The sequence below is a fragment of the Glycine soja genome, chromosome 8 (genome assembly GCF_004193775.1).
Source record: "Glycine soja cultivar W05 chromosome 8, ASM419377v2, whole genome shotgun sequence".
Lineage (NCBI taxonomy): Eukaryota > Viridiplantae > Streptophyta > Magnoliopsida > Fabales > Fabaceae > Glycine > Glycine soja.
Genome location: NC_041009.1, coordinates 23,840,817 through 23,859,878, shown reverse-complemented (window position 1 = coordinate 23,859,878; position 19,062 = coordinate 23,840,817).

Here is a 19,062-nt window from a genome sequence, read left to right as displayed (position 1 = left end):
ACCCGTTGAAGATCGAAGAACGATGAAGAACGAATGAAGAACGTCGAAGAACGGTTAAAACCTTTGCGAGATCCCTTACGGAAAACGTTACGGAAACGTTTTGGAAGCGCCTCGGCTTAGATTTTCTTCACGGAAACAATTTTTCCAAGCAAATTCGAAAGAGAGAGAAGTGCCAAAGGGGCTGAACCCTTTTCTTCTTCACTTCCTCCCCTATTTATAGCAAAATAGGGGAGGTGGTTGCCGCCCAGCTCGCCCAGGCGAGCTCAGCTCGCCCAGGCGAGCCAGGTTGCTTCCTCCAGAAGCAACCGCCTTCTGGAGGAATATTCTGGAGGGCCCAAGTGGGCCTGGGTGCTATTTGCACCCCCATTTTTACTAAGTACACCCCCTTCTGCTGTTTTTTGGTGATTCTTTTTTCGTAAAGTTACGGAAACTTACGAATTTCGTAACGATACTTGTTTTCTTTCCATAATGTTGCGGAACCTTGCGGATTACATAATCATCCCCTTTTTAACTTACGGAATGTTACGGAACCTCACTTAATTATGCAACGATGCTTCCATTTGATTTCCGGTGTGTCACGGAAACTTACGGATTCTACATCAATATATTTTTTTGGTTTTTTCGGCATGTCCTGGAATTTCACAAATCGCCTAATGATGGGTGCCAAGCACCTCACGAGGACCAAAGAATGGTCGCATGTCATCAAGCAAAGGTCCCCGGACGAAATTAGGGTATGACAAACATACACAAACATCCATTAGTCCAACACACACTCAACAAACAGTCATCATCAGTCCATCGTTCCAATCAATCATGCTCAGTATGATGCATGCACCTGACCTCAACTCTCAAATGCAATGTGGTACCATCACCAAGGAAATAGCCTAAGCGTGTCCACACGACACTCTCACTTAGGAAAACTAGGCAGCAAGTCTCGAGGTCACTCTATTGTGCACAGGCAACTCCCCCCCCCACGGTGATTAGCCTGAGTCTCAAGGGAATTCCAAACCGAGTGACATGCCCCTAAGTACAAGTATTCCTCCTCATGAGAAACTACAAGTACTTACTGACAAATTTTATACTATTTCCATGTCATATGAAGTATGAAACATGGGCAGCATCAATGCACTGACCGTGGATAATTAAAGATTCTAAGTCATCCCCCTCCAGAGATGCTTAGAACTCTTTAACCACTCTATTTCCCCCGCCAGGGATATCCAACAAGGCCAATGCACCCCCCATGTACATACACAACATAACATCACAGTGCATTTTCAACATCGTGAACATTTCATCTCAATATCATTATCAACATCAACATCATCTCATCTCAATGACAATATCAACAACAACAACATCATCTCATATTAACATAATCATCAATAACAACATCAACTCATATTGACATAATCATCAATAACAACATCATCTCATATCAATATCACCATAAACATCCACATCACCTCACATCAATTAATGTCATCAATAGAAATATCATCAGTAAGTCACACTCCGTATATACATATACAGTTCATGCTTGAGATTCACACTCCCCAAGTCTTCAGACAACATAAGTCTAATAGAAACAATAATGTTATTCATCAATAATATATGTATCGCATCCCATTAGTCAAAAACATTGTTTTCTTGAAAACTAGCATGCAACAGGGGCAAGCATACATCCCCGTAGTTAGGTTCCCTGACTCCAACTATGGTATTAAAAACTATAAACAATAATAAACTCCCTTGACCCCCCATAGTTAGGTTCCCTAACCCCAACTATGTTATTAAAAACTGTAAACAATAATAAACTCCCCTCACCTATGGTGAGTTGTACGTCAGTTTCCCTTTGCGTCGCTCAGAGACCTCTCTCGTTCACGTTCGTCAGTCCAAAAGCAAGGTTCTTTATACCAAATTGAAGGAAATTTAGTATAGATTTCAGAAACAAGGTTAATGACAACATTCGGAGTCAAATACCCCTGTCAAAACATAAAGGGTTGAGGGATGTTTCGGATTCCACTAAAAGGAGACATCATTTTATAATTCCGATCATGCCAAAGTGACCGGGGTTCAGTGAAGGTCACAAAAATAACATCAATGTTATAAAAAGATAACTTTTACAACGTCTCATTTTCAAGGGTTTTTCAAAGGAAGTGTAAAAACATCCAATAATGGTTCCCAAGTCAGAAGAGATGCAAAGATAGGCTCAAACTAACAAGGAGAAGGCTTAGAATCACAGTTACCTCAAAGAAACCATGAAGGAAGGATTGGAGACTTCATTCTCTACTGAATCCTCGCGTTGAGTGTTGAAGATTCCACTTCGATTAAACTGTTCTTCTTCGTGCGGTGATCCGACGGCAAGCAAAGGCAGCTCGTGGCAGTCACCCGTGGTCAATGGTGGTGGAGGAGGAGCTTGGGGTGTTGGGGGAGGGTTTAGGGGAAGAGAAGGAGGAAGAATATGGTTGTTTTACACTGCTGGACATATTTGTAGCCTGCAACACTCATCCAAGAGAGCTTGGCTCGCCTGGGCGAGCTGATCCAGCTCCAATTTTTTTGCTTCGGTAAAAAAATCGTATCTCACACTCAATTTGTTAAATTGTAAATCCCAACGGTCAGAATGTGGATAATTGTCTTAGGAACCTCCAGACAAAATTTGAAAATGATGCAATGATTAACGAATCCGGGATGACGATTTTACTGAAATAGGTTTAGGTAAAATTTGAAATGTCATAATTTCAACTTAGCTCAACAAAATTCCACATAACTCAACATCCACATCAAGAAATTCACACATGACTAATTCAAGCCATACCTCAACTCATTCAAGTCAACCATATAATCAAATAACACAATAAATACAATTAAACATTGATTTATAATTAGTAATATTTTACGGTGTTACACCATGCGCCCATCACAAGGGACGACAACCTTTAATCGAGTGTGCAAAACATGAATTCAAAATTATGTATTTTCCCTTTTTATGTTTATTAGTTTTTTGGGGTCGACAAGGGTATTGCCATTGCTCCTATGTATCCTCAGGTGCGATTAGGAATTTAGATCTACGTAGTTCTTTAAGTCTGAAAGTTTGTGTGTTGCATTGATTTTATGTTTTTTGAAAGATTGATTTTAATTATGAACAAAATTCGTTTAAGGCGTTGGACCTTGAAACGATGTTTTAAACTTTGAAAAGCGGAGAGAATTGTTAAGGCATTGGAACTTGAAACGACCTCAAGTGATGTTTGATGAAAATCGGAGAGAATCATCAAGGCATTGGACCTTGAAACGATCTCAAGCGATATTTGATGAAATGAAGAAATTTATGAGTTGGTTTTATTTTGGGTTTGCTTATTAACCTTTAATTTTTTTAAAGATAACTTGTGGCACTAATGATCGGTTAAAACTCACTTTACAAGAGGAAAATGAGATTACTGATGATAGAAGAAGGAGATGAAGATGCACAAAACAAGAAAGAGGACCACTAAGGGTGCATACATTGCATTCAAATCCTAAAAACAAAAACTAACCGGATGACAAATGAAGAACGATGTAGAAGTCGATTATGATCGCAATTCGGTTGCGCCTCAGCCTCGTTTTTCTCTTCTTTCTTCTTCTTTTCTCTGATTTCTTTCAATTTATGTCAATACTGGACCTTGGAACCCTTTACTCATCCTTCCTCATGCCTATTTATAGAAAAAGATGGCATTAGGGGTCATGGCAGCTCGCCCAAGCGAGCTGTTGCTTCAACCTGAAGTAACCCTGCTCGCCAGGCGAGCTGATTACTTCACCCTAAGCTATTTGGGGGCCCAGGCGAGCCAGAGGCTAGCCTCGGCGAGCCAAGGTCCAGAAAACTCCTTGAAATGACCCTTTTACCCCTTCATTTCGGTATCTTTCGTGTTCTTGATCAAAACATTGAATGATCATCTATTTCACACTGTAACTGGCGTTTAACACTAAAAGTCGACTAGCAAGGATCAAAAGATCAACAAACGATAGTCCCCAGACGAAATTAGGGTATGACAATGCATATGTTGTGTTATGGTTCAAAATTGTTTGTTTTAATCGATTACTGCTAGGTATTAATCGACATGTTTTGGTTTAAAGCTTTTTCTGGCATTTTGTTCTATTGTAATCGATTACAACTTTGTTCTAATCGATTCCATGTTGTGGTTTATGACTTCTTTTGGCTTTGTGTTTTGTTTTAATCAATTACCTTAAGTTTTAATTGATTACAAAGGCCTCAGGGGGAGTTTTTTTGGCATATTTAATCAATTAGACCTACATTTTAATCAATTACTTATATTAGCTTTTAGTTTTGACTGAAAACGAGGGCCAATTTAATCGATTACTATGTTATTTTAATCGATTACTTGTGTGTAATCCGTTACATCTCTTCGTCTTCACCTTATCAACCACCTTTATTACAACAATTTCTTCTATTGCCCACCTTAGCCAACCAAAATGACCCAACCTCTCTATAAAAGACAACCTAAACCCATCCACAAATCACACCAACACCTCCTCTAACACCCTTCTCTGAACCCAAATATCTTATGCTCTCAAACCCTCTATCTCCTCTTCAAAATATCAAGCAATCCTTCAAGAACTCAGAAGAAAGCAAAAACTTCCAAGAGGAAGCAAGGCGAATGCTCTCAGGCTACTCTCAACAGGTTGGACACATGGTTCACTGATGAAAGCAAGAAGAATTACTACAAGATGATTTATGCTATAAAAAATGTGATGATCCCCAAGTATTTGGACTTGGAATGGTTCTCCCAACAAGGGTTCACCTTTCCTAATCTACTAGAAGCATAAGGATTGTCAAAGCTGGTGCAGATGAAAGGAACCTTTAATCCAGAGCTAGTCAAAGTTTTTTACACTTGTGAACGTGTTGACCTTACCTTTTCTCTACTGTTAATGGAGTAGAAATGATCATTGATGTTGCTGCGTGGAAGGAAGTAGTCAATTTGGACATGGGTGGAGTCCGCAAGTGCGATGAAATAGATGATGTGTACAACAAGATGCAAACATACAGGGAAATGTATCTTGACCCAGCAAGGAACTTGAGGAATTTCTTAGGAGTTGGTGGACTGACTGTAGAAGACAAAATAATAGTCTACCTCATTACCTACATTCTCACTCCGAGGTCCTGTAGATTATTTATGGTATGAAATCAGGCATCAAGATGAATTAGGTACTGTTGATTGAAGACAATATGCTGAAGAGTCATCGTATGGTAGATTATGAATTTCCTTATGCTATATTTGCCTTAAGATTCATTGACTATGTCAATGTCAATGTCTCCAATGAGATTGTGGAATTTACCAAAGCATATAGTGAGATTACCAAAGGCATCTCAAGAAGCTTGGAATGAAGTTTATTGATCATGAATAGATAATGGTTGGAGAGCCAATAGCTGGAAATTTTGAACAGATGGATGAAGATCCTGAAGCCGAAGATCCACAAGAGCCTGCACATCAATGGAGTCCTTTGAGTCACTTATGATTCAGAAGATGGATGTTGTGCTTCACCTCCATCAAGAGCACTCAACTGAAGTTCATAGTTCATTGGACAACATAACTACCTGGCTGGAAAACATAGAAACTAGGCTGACCCTTAGCAACCTCCTTAACCCTGATGAGGATAAAACTTAGTTGTGTTTTAAGTGTTTAGTTTAGTTGCTTGGTTGTCATCTCTGATTATGTTTAATTTTGTTTCAATGTCTCTGTTTGATTAAGTAGCTATGGTATATTATAATGGTTTAATGATTAAGTTGTAATGTATTCATAATGAATGAAATGCTATGATCTTTTCCCTTTTCACGTCATATGTTTGTTTGTTTTTATTCTACGAGTAGTTGTGACTTTTTGGCCTTGTTATGCCAAAAGTGGGAGAAAAATTTCATTTGCATTGCATTAGATTAGTGCACTGCATACATACAGTCATATATAACTCTACTTAATGATGATGATGATATGAATTGATACTTCTCTTAATGTTTAGGAACTTTCAGGTTTTTCTAAGAAAAGTCTCTTACTCTCAAGACTCTCTGAATGCACTCAAATGGAAATTCAAGTTTGGCATCATCAAAGCCAAAAGGGGGAAGATTTTTTGAGATAGGGGGAGCAATATGAAGACTAAGTCTTAAAGCTTGAAGAAGTTTTGTCTTTTACATGCCCAACTCTCTTGAGTGGCATTTGTATTGATTGTTGTTTTGATTGTTTCATTTTAGTCTCTATATTTTCATATGTACATCATGCATCATCATGGAGGAGTAAGAAGATTGTTGCTAAAGTTATAAACTTCTACAGTGCATAAGAATCATTGTTTTAATTGATTACAAGACTAATCGTAATTGATTACACAAGTGTTTATAGCTTCTAGAGAGATTTTTGTATCGGTTTAATCAATTACTCTATTCAGGTTAGACAATGACTGGTTTTTTAGGAGTCTTTGCTCTAATCAATTACCAGATAATTGTAATTGATTACTTTGTCCTTAAAATTATTCCTAGAAGTGATCAACAACACTTTAATCGATTACATCAAGAATCTAATCGATTATATTGTTCTTGAAAGAATTCCAAAATTTGGAAAGAACGCTTTAATTGATTGAAATGATAATATAATCAATTATATCTTTGAAATAATTGATTACATTGACTATTTAATTGATTACAGATGGTTATAATTGTTTTCTCCATAAATAACCACATTGTGTTCTCACTTCTGAGTGAATGAAATGCGAACTAAAATAAGTGAAACAAAGAGAGAAGATTAAGTGCTTAGGAAATGTGTGACATGCAACTTCTAAATTTTATTTTTGAAGATCTCATGGTGAAAAGTGAGTTGTAAATTTCTCTTGAGTTCAAAAAGAAACTCATTCACTCAAGCAATGTTCTTGCGAATGATTGATCAGGTTGTGTCTTTTCTTGACTCTATTTTTCGTGTGTTTCTACACATTGTTAGCATATTCATGAATTTCTGAAGGCATGCTAGAATAGATTTTTCTAGTTTGGGCTAAGGGTATGTCTGTCTTAGGCTCTTATTCATAAAGGATCCTAGGGTTGGGTTCCTTAGTCTCTTTTTCTAGGGTAGGAACTGACATTGATTGTGATTGCTTGTAAGAATTCTATATGCAGAGTAAAAATATAATTCGAGTTGGATTAGATAACTAGAGTAGCTTCTCTAGAGATAGAGACTGAACAAGTATAAAAATTGGTGTACATCTTCTCTTGATCTTATTTTTCTTTCTCATTCTAGTCTTGATCAATTTACTAAAGGTTAAAGAAAATATCTTTTTGAGAAAGAACTTTAACAAAAGATTTTGTGTTAAGGATGATTGATTAAATATTAGTTTATCAAAAGTTTGTGATACGATCCGTGGAAAAGAAGTTTTTTTTACTCTTATTTTTTAAGTTTGATTTGATTTAGAAACCAATTCAGCCCCCCTCTTGGTTTTTTAGTTCCATCCTCTTTTTTCACAATATAGGACATCAGAAAGGAATGTGGAACAAGACATTCATATGGTTCATAGAGACACCTCAAAAGTCCTCCAAAAGGCAGAGTTACAAAATAGACAAGGTAACTCTAGTCCAAGGATGCATGTAGTAGCCCCCTACCCACCCCACATGTTTAAAATCCACCAGCATCAGCCTGCAAACCCACAGGTACTCATGGATTTTTTGTAAACTTATGAATACCCATGGATATTAAAAAAGAAGTTTACGATATAGTAGTAAATAAGAATTAGGAATAAACTTTCAACACGTTAATGGCTTACAAAAAAAGAATTTGGAATGAAAATTTTGGTTGTTCTTTCTATGAGTAATTTGATATAAGTACTGTTGGATTTCCCCTGCAGTTACTTTTTGGTCCACTTTTTCTTTATACAAATATGTTCAAGGGAAATCCGGTTTGCTGGAAAGCACACCGGATCATCAAATATTTAAAATTAAAACGAATGAATCCGAGTATTGAACTCAGGGAACTAGTCTAAGACATGGTTTAATTCAGAAATAAGGCATTGTTGAAGGAAACATTGATAATTGATAGTTTAAAACAGAATTAAACTAAGTCTAGGATAAAAACAATAAAAATGCAAGTAAAATTGACAGCAGTAGGTAAATATGTTGGGCCTTTCTAACAGACCAGCTGATGTATATAAAGATATTTCTCTAATCAATCATGCTTTTGTGTTCTATGTTGTAGCCTAAATTACTAAACCTCGATCCCTAGTTGGACTGAATCAATCCAAGCTTCGTCCACAGATCCCTCTTGTTGGACTAGGCTTAGACCAAACATTATACTTAAAACCAAAACTTAATCTACAGATCCCTCTTGTAAAACTAAGATTCAATTCTGCTTCATTCAAGTTCTAAGGCAATAATACATTTTCCAATGTTAAAATCACCTAACTAGGCACACAAATGGCAGATCAGACCAAGAGCATACAGAATTTAAGCACTGAAAGTAGCATTGAACACAAGAAACACAATCAATTAGATATGAAAATAATTACATCAGTTGTTCAGTAAAAATCCCCAACAAGGGTGTTTAGCCAGCCATTACAGAAGAAACCCTAACAATAATAAGCTTACAAAACCTAGGTATCTCTGCAAAAGCTACTCCTCTTGTCGCCTCCAGAGCTCTTTTCCCGAAATAGGCACTGTGGTGTGCTGTGGAATTCTGTGCCCTAGGCATTGTACCCAAATTCTGCACAAAATAGGCTTTAAATAGGCTATGAATTCGTGACGTTGCGCTTAGCGCCACCCTTGCGCTTAGCGCGAGTAAGTGGATTTGAGCTTAGCGCCAATCGTGCGCTGAGCCTGGATGAAGACAACTGTTGTGCTTAGCACACTGATCTCATGCTTAGTGCGCGACCTTGATGATGATGCCCTACCAGATTCTTCTATCGCGCTAAGCGCGCTGAAGCTATGCCTAATGATGGATGCGCGCTTTGCCCACTAATGAGCTAAGCTCAACTGTCACTTTTAGCACTTCATGACTTAGCCTCATTTTCACTTGAAATTGCACATATTTCATCATTAAATCCAATGAACATGTGCTAGAGACAACTTTAACCATAAAACAAGATTTATTTACAAAAATCACTACAAAATAACCATAAATTGGGGAACTATACAAGTTTTGGAAAATGTTTTCTATTCAAAAGTTAGTCGTATAAGACAACTAACAAACTCCCCCAAATTTACAGTTTTGCTTGTTCTCAAGCAAAGAAAGAACAATTCACTTGTCCTCAAGTGACAAGCTACAGTGACCACTCAAAAATGGTGTTTGCTTCACAAAGAAATTCAACCATATGAATTGAATATCATGTTTTAGACAAGTGGCCTCAGATATCTTAAGAAGGGGGGGTTGAATTAAGATATCACAAACTATTTCCCCAATTAAAATTTTATTTCACTTTCTATTCAAGTTATAAATTCCCTTAAAAATGAATTTCTTAAATATTGATTCAAATAGAGCAATTTGAATATGATTATAAAACAATAATAAATAAAGGAGTTTAAGGGAAGAGAGATTGCAAACTCAGATTTATACTGGTTCGGTCACACCCTTGTGCCTACGTCCAGTCCCCAAGCAACCCGCTTGAGAGTTCCACTATCTTGTAAAAGCCTATTACAAGATCTGAACCACACAAGGACAACCCTTCCTTTGTGTTCAAATTTCTTTACAACAAGAGACCCTCGGTCTCTTAATTCTTTTTCAAAATAAAGAAGAAGAGAAGAAGTAATCTCTCTTGAAAGAGATAGATTGAACAATTTGAGCACTCAAATAATTCCTTATTGAATCACAAGTGTTTTGGCCAAGGAATTTTTAAGAGGATGAAACGATTTTGCTTTTTAAGAGGATAAGACCTTTTTGTTCTGACAAACTCTTAGCAAATTCGTGTCTCAAGTCATATATATATAAGCCTTTGATGGCCATTCAAGAACCAAATAAAAAGATGTGACTGTTGAGAATATTTTCTGAAAATCTGCTCTGGTAATCGATTACAGTATTTGTGTAATCGATTACAAGCTTTAAAATTTGAATTAAAACGTTCAATAGCTGCTGGTAATCGATTACACAGTGCAAATTTTGAATTCAAATTTTAATAGTTGTTGTAAATCTGTTTTGGCCACTGGTAATCGATTACATCCTCTGGTAATCGATTACCAGAGAGTAAATCTCTTGAAAAAGATTTTTTAACTTAAATTTCTTGGTCAAACCTTTTGCTACTTCAATTGGAATTCCCTTCCTATTTAATATACTCTTCCTAAGACTCTAGAGACTGTCTTGATCCTCCATCTTGAATATCTTTGATTTCTTTGTCTTGAATAAAGCTTTGAGAAACATGCGATCCTTTGGCATCATCAAAACATTCAGCTTGATCCTTTGTCTACATCATTGACTACTTCAATCAATTAATTTTCACAAACATGCAACTTTTCAAAGATAGAAACATGCACATTAGAGTCACAACTGAAATAAGCTAGTAAGGATGGCAGAAATCAAGGAAGGATCATCAACCAAACCTCACAGTCATTGTTTCAGTCAAGCTCAAGTGTTTAGGCTCATACCATCATAAACAACTAACACAAGTCCCAACCTTTGCATTTCATCTCATGTCATACAAAAATGAACACACAAAATTGAATCCGAAGGACTTTCTAGGCTTGTAATGGGGTTAGGCTTCCAACAAATCATGGTTTTTCTAGGATTCAAAAGCTTAGGTTCTAGGATAGCATTCATCCATAGATAAACCTTCACTTTTTCATTCATTCACATCCCATACTTGCCTTTTAGTTAGGCACTCAGCTTTATTTCATTGTTTTGCAGCATACACACTTATTAATTTCATTTGTACTTACTGTTTTTTTTAACACAATATACATAGAGACATTATGTGTATGTACATAAATAATGTCTGTATGCTATTTACTTTGACCATTTCCATTCTTACCCAGTGCCTCCCCCAAATTTGGAACAAATTTACCTTCATAATTCTCCCCCAAATTTGGCACAAATTTGCTTTGAACCATGCTTCCTGTGGATGATGCTCTCCTACAACCTAAGTCAAGGTAGCAGGAGATAACACTGTATAGGCTCAAGGTTCAATCAATCAATAATTCATTCAGCTCAAACTGGGTACAAGGGATAATTCATTCAAGCACATGGTCAGCTTTTTGGCTAAGTGGCTATCACTATCAAACATGGCCTTCATCATCCTCAATTTCATGCATTCAGTCCATACTTCAAAGATTCACGCAAAAATCAGTACTAAATGATAGTCGTTTCTCTCAAAATTTAAGGATCACACTCTCACCGGGATATGATTAATGCATTCCTTCACAATCAATCTGACAAACTAACTAACATTTTCAGTCATGCTTCCAATCACATGCTCATTCTCTTCTAATGGCTACAGCTTGATCAAAAAAATTATCTAATCATTCCAATCCACTCAAATCATACAATTGCTTATTCAAATCATTCTCAAACACTCATTTCATACCAAACAATTCACTGCATATCATTTTCAATCCATTCACTGTTCAAACAAGCTTTTTGGTACAGGCAAACAACTCAAAGTGCTAAAATTTAAATAACTGAAATTTAAAGAACTGAAATATAAAAACTGAAATTAAAATGACTAAACAACAATCATAAAATAACTGAAAATAAACTAAAATGTTCAAGATGCACAAATTTTAATGTCCTGCTCATGTGGTTGCCCTGTGCATGCTCATTCAGGTCCAACACCTGAGCAGCTGGTGAATCCTGAGAGATAGGTTGCTCTAACTCAGGTGTTGGTGCAGATGGTATGGCATCATCAGGTATGGGTGCTGGGGATGGCTCTGGGATCTAGTCTGTAGAAGCATCCTCCTCTTGAGCCATGTGTATACCTGCATCAAAATAAGAAGGCTTAGGAGGGGTGAGCTCATCCTCCCCCTCTGCTACTACTGCTGCTAGCTCCTCAAAAGCAGGCTCCTGGGCTGCAGAGGCCCTACCACCCCCTCCAGAAAGAGAAGGTTAGGCTCCTGGCCAGGCCACCTGCGCATCAAACTCCTCCATGCTCATGATGGATGGCAAGCCCAAGCCCTGAAGGCTCTACATGATAATGGACTGCCCCCTGTGGATGCTCTGGAGCATGGAGTGCAACATCTGTGGTGTAAAAATAAAATCTGATGGTCCTGTAGATAAAGGAGCTGGAAGTGGTCTCTAAGTGGATGAGGGAAGAATAACTGGAGTCTGAATGGGAGGTAATGAAGTTGTGGAAGAAGAAGGAGTTGGTGCCTCTAGTGGTGCTAAAGTAGTGGGGGCCTCTGATCTCTTACCCCTGGCCTTCCTTGGCCCTCTAAATGTCACTGTTGGATCATCAAGATTCCAACAGTTCTTCTTAATATATGTAAAGTTAATGGCAGGGCTCAAGCTCTCCAGGGATCTAGAGTCTAATTGAACTCCTCTAGCCTTGCATAGAGTTGTGATCAAGGCAGGGAATACAAGTTTGGATGTGTCATGTTGTGCAATCAGAGAGATCTGGTAGGAGATGAGGTACCCCAGGTTCATGTCCATCTTCATAATAATCCCATAAATCAATTTGGCTCAGTCCAAAGTCACATCAAATGTGTGGGAGGTAGGAATGGGGTTAGAAAAAGAAAGAACGCTCCATGTCTGAGCGAGCATGGTCATGTTCTTCCTTAGAATCTTCAAAGGTTGTCCATCAACATTAAGCTCGAATCCCTTCCCTGGGATACAAAGCTTAGCAGCCAACTCCTGAGGATCAGGCCTCATGAGTGCAAATCGAGAATAAGTGCACAAGTTCTCCCCCTCTTCCAACACTACAGGGGTCTTCAAGAATGTGTTCAAGGTATCCTCATCAAACTTCACTAAATGACCTCTCACCCTCACCTGCTTACGTGATTTATCTTCGGGTTCATAGAGGTTGGCATAAAACTCCTTCACAATGGCAATGTCTATACTATTGTCAGAAAAATCAGTCAGCTTCTCATCCCAATGGCGTCTCTCGAGTTCCTCCTTGAACTCGTCAAACTCAGTATAATAGACTACCACATTCCTCTCTGGTAGTAGCTTTCGCGACACTACAATGTCAGTGTATCTCTCCCAAGCCTCTTGGGATGTGAATCTAGATCTATCAAATCTGGCTTGGGTAGGTGTAGAGGGTGTTTTCCTCTTCTTAGATGCCATCTGCAAAATATAAGACAAAACACAAAAGCTTAGTACAATTTATTTTCACAAAAACAAAAATAAAACTGAAATTTTGACTGGGCGCTTAGCGCAGCATCCTGGGCTTAGCGCACCTTATGAAATTTTACTCAAGCGCAAAGCGCAGAAAGCTGGCGCTTAGCTCGAAGACACAGAAAATATTTTTTTCTACAGAATAGGCTTAGCGCACAGCTGAGCTTAGCCTAAGTCTACAATTTTCAAAATTAAATAGGGTTGGAGCTTAGCGCAGCATGATGGCACTTAGCTCAACCTCAGCAGAAAGACACTTAGGCTTAGCACACAGGGCGCGCTTAACCTGACTACAAAAACTTAAAAGACAATGAGGGAGTTGAGCTTAGCACAGTAGGGGGCTTAGCTCAACACACAACAAGGGCTTAGCGCACAAATGCACTTAGCCTTATTACAAAGGAAAACTTACACAAGCAAAGTGGCGCTTAGCCGTACAGGTCTAGCTTAGCGTTGAACAAAAATTCTCAAAACCCTAAATGTCAGAACACTGGTCCCGCTTAGCGCACAGATACACTTAGTAGGCTTATCACTTAAGTTCATCAGCAGGGATGAACACACTTAGCACGACATGGTCCGCATAGCGCGTTCATATGGAAATCCAAAATTTTAAAAGTTGTGATGAACAGGCTAAGCGCGCAAATAGAAATTTAGGGGTCTTCACCCCTTTTTAGCCACATTGCCCCTAATGGGCTTCTAGGTTACCTAAATTCCTACATTGACTAACCCTAAAACTAATAACCTTAACCTAACAACAACTAACTAAGAAAAACAAGAAGTCATCTATCCTAAGGTTTGAAGAATGAAAAATAAAAATAGAAATGTGCTAACTTACTTGGATTGTTCTTGAGATGAAGTAAAGATGATGCAGAGAAGCAGAACACACGTAGTAGAAAGTAAAAGAATTTGCTCAAGGTTAAGAGGGTGCAGAGGTTTAGGTACAAAGGTAGCAACCCAAGTGCCTCTGCCTTTGATTTTTTAAAACTGAAATTCGTATGGCACGCTTAGTGCATAGCTGCACTTAACGTGCCAACGTGACATTTGAGTTTAAAACATTAGCGCTTAGCCTAGCTTCATGCTAAGCCCAACTTGAAGTTGTAAGGTACAGTGAACATCTGGGGCTTAGCGCAGCAAGCTGCGCTTAGTGCTTTCTACAACACCAAATTTTTTCTGCAATATGCACTTAGCCTAAGATGTGAGGCTTAGCGTACCATCAAGCTTCAACTTACAGAGAGTAGTTCAGGCTTAGCGCAATAGGCGCGCTTAGCGTACTTCCAAGAGTTCAAAAACCGTAAGAGATTGGCGCTTAGCGCCTCCTGGCCAACTAAGCCCAGCTTAAAAGCTCAAGTTACAGAATGGACTTGGGGCTTAGTGCAGGATAGCACTCTTAGCGCTGCTACAATGAAATGTTTACAGAGAAGAAGTGGCATGTTAGTCGGTGAAAACAACTAACTTTTGTGTATGAAACTTGTATAAATTGTATCAAACTGTCCCAATTTATGGTTATTTTGTAATGTTATAAGTATTTTCTGTTAAGTATAGGTAATAAATACTTAGTATTTTCATTTTGTGTGTTTAATAATCATTTTCTCTCAATTTCAGGTTAATTAGGCAAGCTTTGGAAAGTGTTGCTTTCACCCTCTCGCTAAGCCAATCTGCTGGCTTAGCGAGCGTCCGCTAAGCGCAACACTCCTGGGCCAAGCGCGAGGAAGACTTAGGAAGAAGATGAGCTGTACAGGTTCGCTAAGCGTACCGCTTCAGTTCATCCGCTAAGCAAGAAAGGCACGCTAAGCCAAAAATCACTAACGTGCGCTAAGCGGTCCATAAGTGCGCTAAGCGCACGAGCACGAACAAGGCCACCTATTTAAGCCTGAAATCATATTTTTGTGAAGGGAGTTAAGACTAGGATTCATAGCTTTGCATGTCTAGGGTTTCTAGAGAGAGAAAGGTCCATGTTCCAGAGAGTTTTGAGAGATTTTTCTATGTGAAGATCTGCAGAGACCAGAGCTTGAAGCAGGAGCCGGTTTGAGAGCTTGGGATGAGTTTGTGAGTGATTGTGGGATCCTAGAGGTGAAGGAGACATCCTCACCACTTTTATTTTTGCAATCTTTCATCTTGTTCTTCTCTTTGTTGTTAAGAAGGCTTCCTGGTATGGAAAGCGAAATCCTCTGTTGGATATTCCCTGTAGGTACCTGATGTAAATATATTTCTATCTATTTAATGATGTTTTGTGTGTTCTCTATGCTATCTACTTTTCATTCCAGTATGCCTTTACCTTGATCACATAGATGCATGCTTTGTTAGGGTCATTCAACAGTGGAAACTGGTCTGACTCTAAAGTCCTTGATAGTGCAGGGCTGAGTTGTCGTGCTTTCACGAGGAATCGGGGTGTGATAAGTTAGTTGAGTATGTGTGTCTTAATGCGGTCCTGGTTGAGTTTAGTCTTACAAGAGGAATCTGCGGATGATGCTTGATCATGATTAGGCTAAACTATCATGAGGAATCGAGGTTTAGTATTTCAGGAGACACCATAAGAACACATGAGCATTGTTAGATAGACAATATCTTTTTAGCATCAGAAACCTATTAGGAAGACCAATGTGTTCTCTACTTGTTTTTACACATCATTTCTCTCGCGTGATTTTCTTTCTTTTTGCATTGATAGTCTATATACCTGTTGTCATACCCTAATTTCGTCCGGGGACCTTGGCTTGGTGGCATGCAACTTGTATTTGGTCATTTTAAGGTGCTTGGCACCCATCATTAGGCAATTTGTGAAGTTCCGTGATGTGCCGGAAACCGAAAGAAAGTATTGATGCACAATCCGTAAGGTTTCGTGACACACCGGAAATCAAAAGGAAGCATCGTTGCACAATTAGTGAGGTTCCGTAACATTCCGTAAGTCAAAAAAGGGGATGATTATGTAATCCGCAAGGTTCCGTAACATTACGGAAAGAAAACAAGTATCATTGTGAAATCCGTAAGTTTCCGTAACTTTACGAAAAAAGAATCACCAAAAAAAGGGCAAGGGGATGTATTTAGCAAAAATAGGGGTGCAAATAGCAACCAGGCCCACTTGGGCCCTCCAGAAGGCTGTTGCTTCTGGAGGAAGCAACCTAGCTCGCCTGGGCAAGCTGGGTGGCAAGCTTCTCCCCCAATTTTCTATATATAGGGGGAGAAGTGAAGTAGAAAAGGGTTCAGCCCCTTAGGCACTTCTCTCTCTTTCGAATTTGCTTAGGAAAATTGTTTCCGTGAAGAAAATCCAAGCTGAGGCGCTTCCGTAACGTTTCCGTGAGTGATTTCGCGAAGGTTTTCGACCGTTCTTCGACGTTCTTCATTCGTTCTTCATCGTTCTTCAGTCTTCAACGGGTAAGTACCTCAAACCAAGCTTTTCAATTCATTCTATGTACCCGTGGTGGTCCACATTTGGTTTCATGTATTTTTATTCTCGTTTTCATTTACTTTTTATACCCCCTTTTGACGTGCTTAAGCCATTTATTTAAGTCATTTCTCGCTTGATCTAAAAAATAAAATAAATTTCCACCGATCGTTTGAATTGTAATATCCGTTAGTTTCGATTAAAACGAATTCCGACCGTTCGGTCGTGCCGTAACCATGTTGGAAATCAAAAAAGAGGTAAAATAATAATATAATAATCAAAAAATATCTTTTAGTAAAATAAAGCGGAAAATCAATCAGACGTTTTCTTTTTGGGATTTCTCATTCTTAATTGAATTGGCTAATAACTAAAGTGAAACTAAGGCTAAAATCAACTCGCCTAGTCAAGCTCTTCCACAAAAATAAGATTTTGAAAGTTTATCATTTCAGTTTCTTACCAAGTAAAATGGATCATTTTTAAGGTCCAACGCCTTAAAATGATCACCTTTCAAGTAAAAAAGAATCACTTGATTCACGCATACAAAAGAACTACGTAGGTATGATTTTCTCATCCCAATTGAGGAATACGTTGGAGCAAAGGGAAACACCCTTGTCGACCACAAAAAGAGAAAAAATATAAAAAGGGTATAAAGGATATAAGGATGTAAAAGGGAACGTAAAAATCAAAGTCATGTTTGCACATTCGATTAAAGGCTGTCGTCCCTTGTGACGGACGTGCGGGGTGCTAATACCTTCCCCGCGCGTAAATACAACTCCCGAGCCTTTCACTTAAAAGTTCGTAGATCGCGTCTTTTCCGGTTTTTCTGACGTTTTCCTCAAATAAACGTTGGTGGCGACTCCGCGCGTATTCCTTTCATGGAACACGCATCCCGCGAGTCTCGCTTCGCCCTCCCGCCGAAGGGTAGGTTGCGACAGTTGGCGACTCCACTGGGGACTATTTTTAGAGAGTTAGGCCATTTAATCTTGTGCAATGTTTTATCATGACTTTCTCCTTTGTTGGTTTCCCTTTATTTTTTATGTTCTTGTGAATATAAACTCTTTGTTGCTTTTAGTGCGTTTTAAAATGTATGCATGAGGTAAATATTTATTCATTTGATGCACACAAACACCAACACTATTTGCACACACTGTGAGTTGAAAAAGGGCCCTATACCCGGGTTCATGGGAACATAAGGAGTGGAGGTGAATCTATGATCATGCTAGGTCTCCGACTTGCTTGATTACAGTGAACCCTCATCTAAAGTTTTTCTCTTTGGAAACATATTGTTGCTAGTAGTCCCTACTGCTGCTGTATGTTCTTCGAAGGGGATGATACCTCTAGAAACCATCAAGAGAGATATGACTACCTTGGGGGTTATCACTAGAAGCCTAGTTAGCTCTCTCCCTTATAGGTCCCTTAAATAGGGGCACGGAGCAAACACGCTGCGTGCCATTTTTCACACTGCCATGCATAAGTATCATATACCCTTTTGCTTATATTCAGTGAGTATTGTCATACTGTGTACATTCCCATATTGCACCTTTTGCATATGCATCGCACACGGGTTCTGTCTTGATCCCCTCTATAGACAAATCAACCGAGGGTCCAGGTCACCGTCTTAAATACATACGTTGGGGCACTTTGCTACCCCTAGACGTTGTGTCTAAGAAGGAGACAGTTCCCCGGGCTCCCGCATTCCTAAGATACATCTGTGTCATATGCATTCCTTCATGCATTCATCCATTCCACCCATGAGATGTCGGAGTTTTGATTTGCACCAGCTTTTTGTCTCACTTTAGTAAGCATGGGGACAAATCACACCAGCAAGAGGTTTTACCAAGTCAAGGTTAAAGGCCTAGATACCACCAGCATCAAGGAATTAGGGCGGTTGATGGAACCTCTCTAAGTGCAAGCCTTCCGCAAGACTTACGAAAAGATCTTAGATTTGACCATAGCAGAGGTATCCATAGAGGCCATTGCGTCACTCACCCAATACTACGACCAGCCTTTGAGATGCTTCACGTTCGGAGACTCCCAATTGGTACCAACCATTGAAGAATTTGAGGAGATTCTAGGATGTCCTCTCGGGGGAAGAAAACCATATCTTTTCTCCGGGTGTCTCCCCTCTTTGAGCAGAATTGCGACAGTGGTCAAAGATTCAGCAAGAGGTTTGGACCGCGTAAAACAAACTCGAAACGGCATAGCGGGCCTACCACGGAAGTACCTAGAAGACAAGGCGAGGGATATGGCAAATCGAGAAGATTGGGTCCCGTTTATGGATGTGTTAACATTGCTAATCTTTGGGGTCATCCTCTTTCCAAACGTGGATGGTTTGGTGGACCTAGCCGCCATCGACGCTTTCCTTGCATACCACCATAGCAAGGAAAGCCCGGTGGTAGCTGTCTTGGCAGATTTATTTGACAC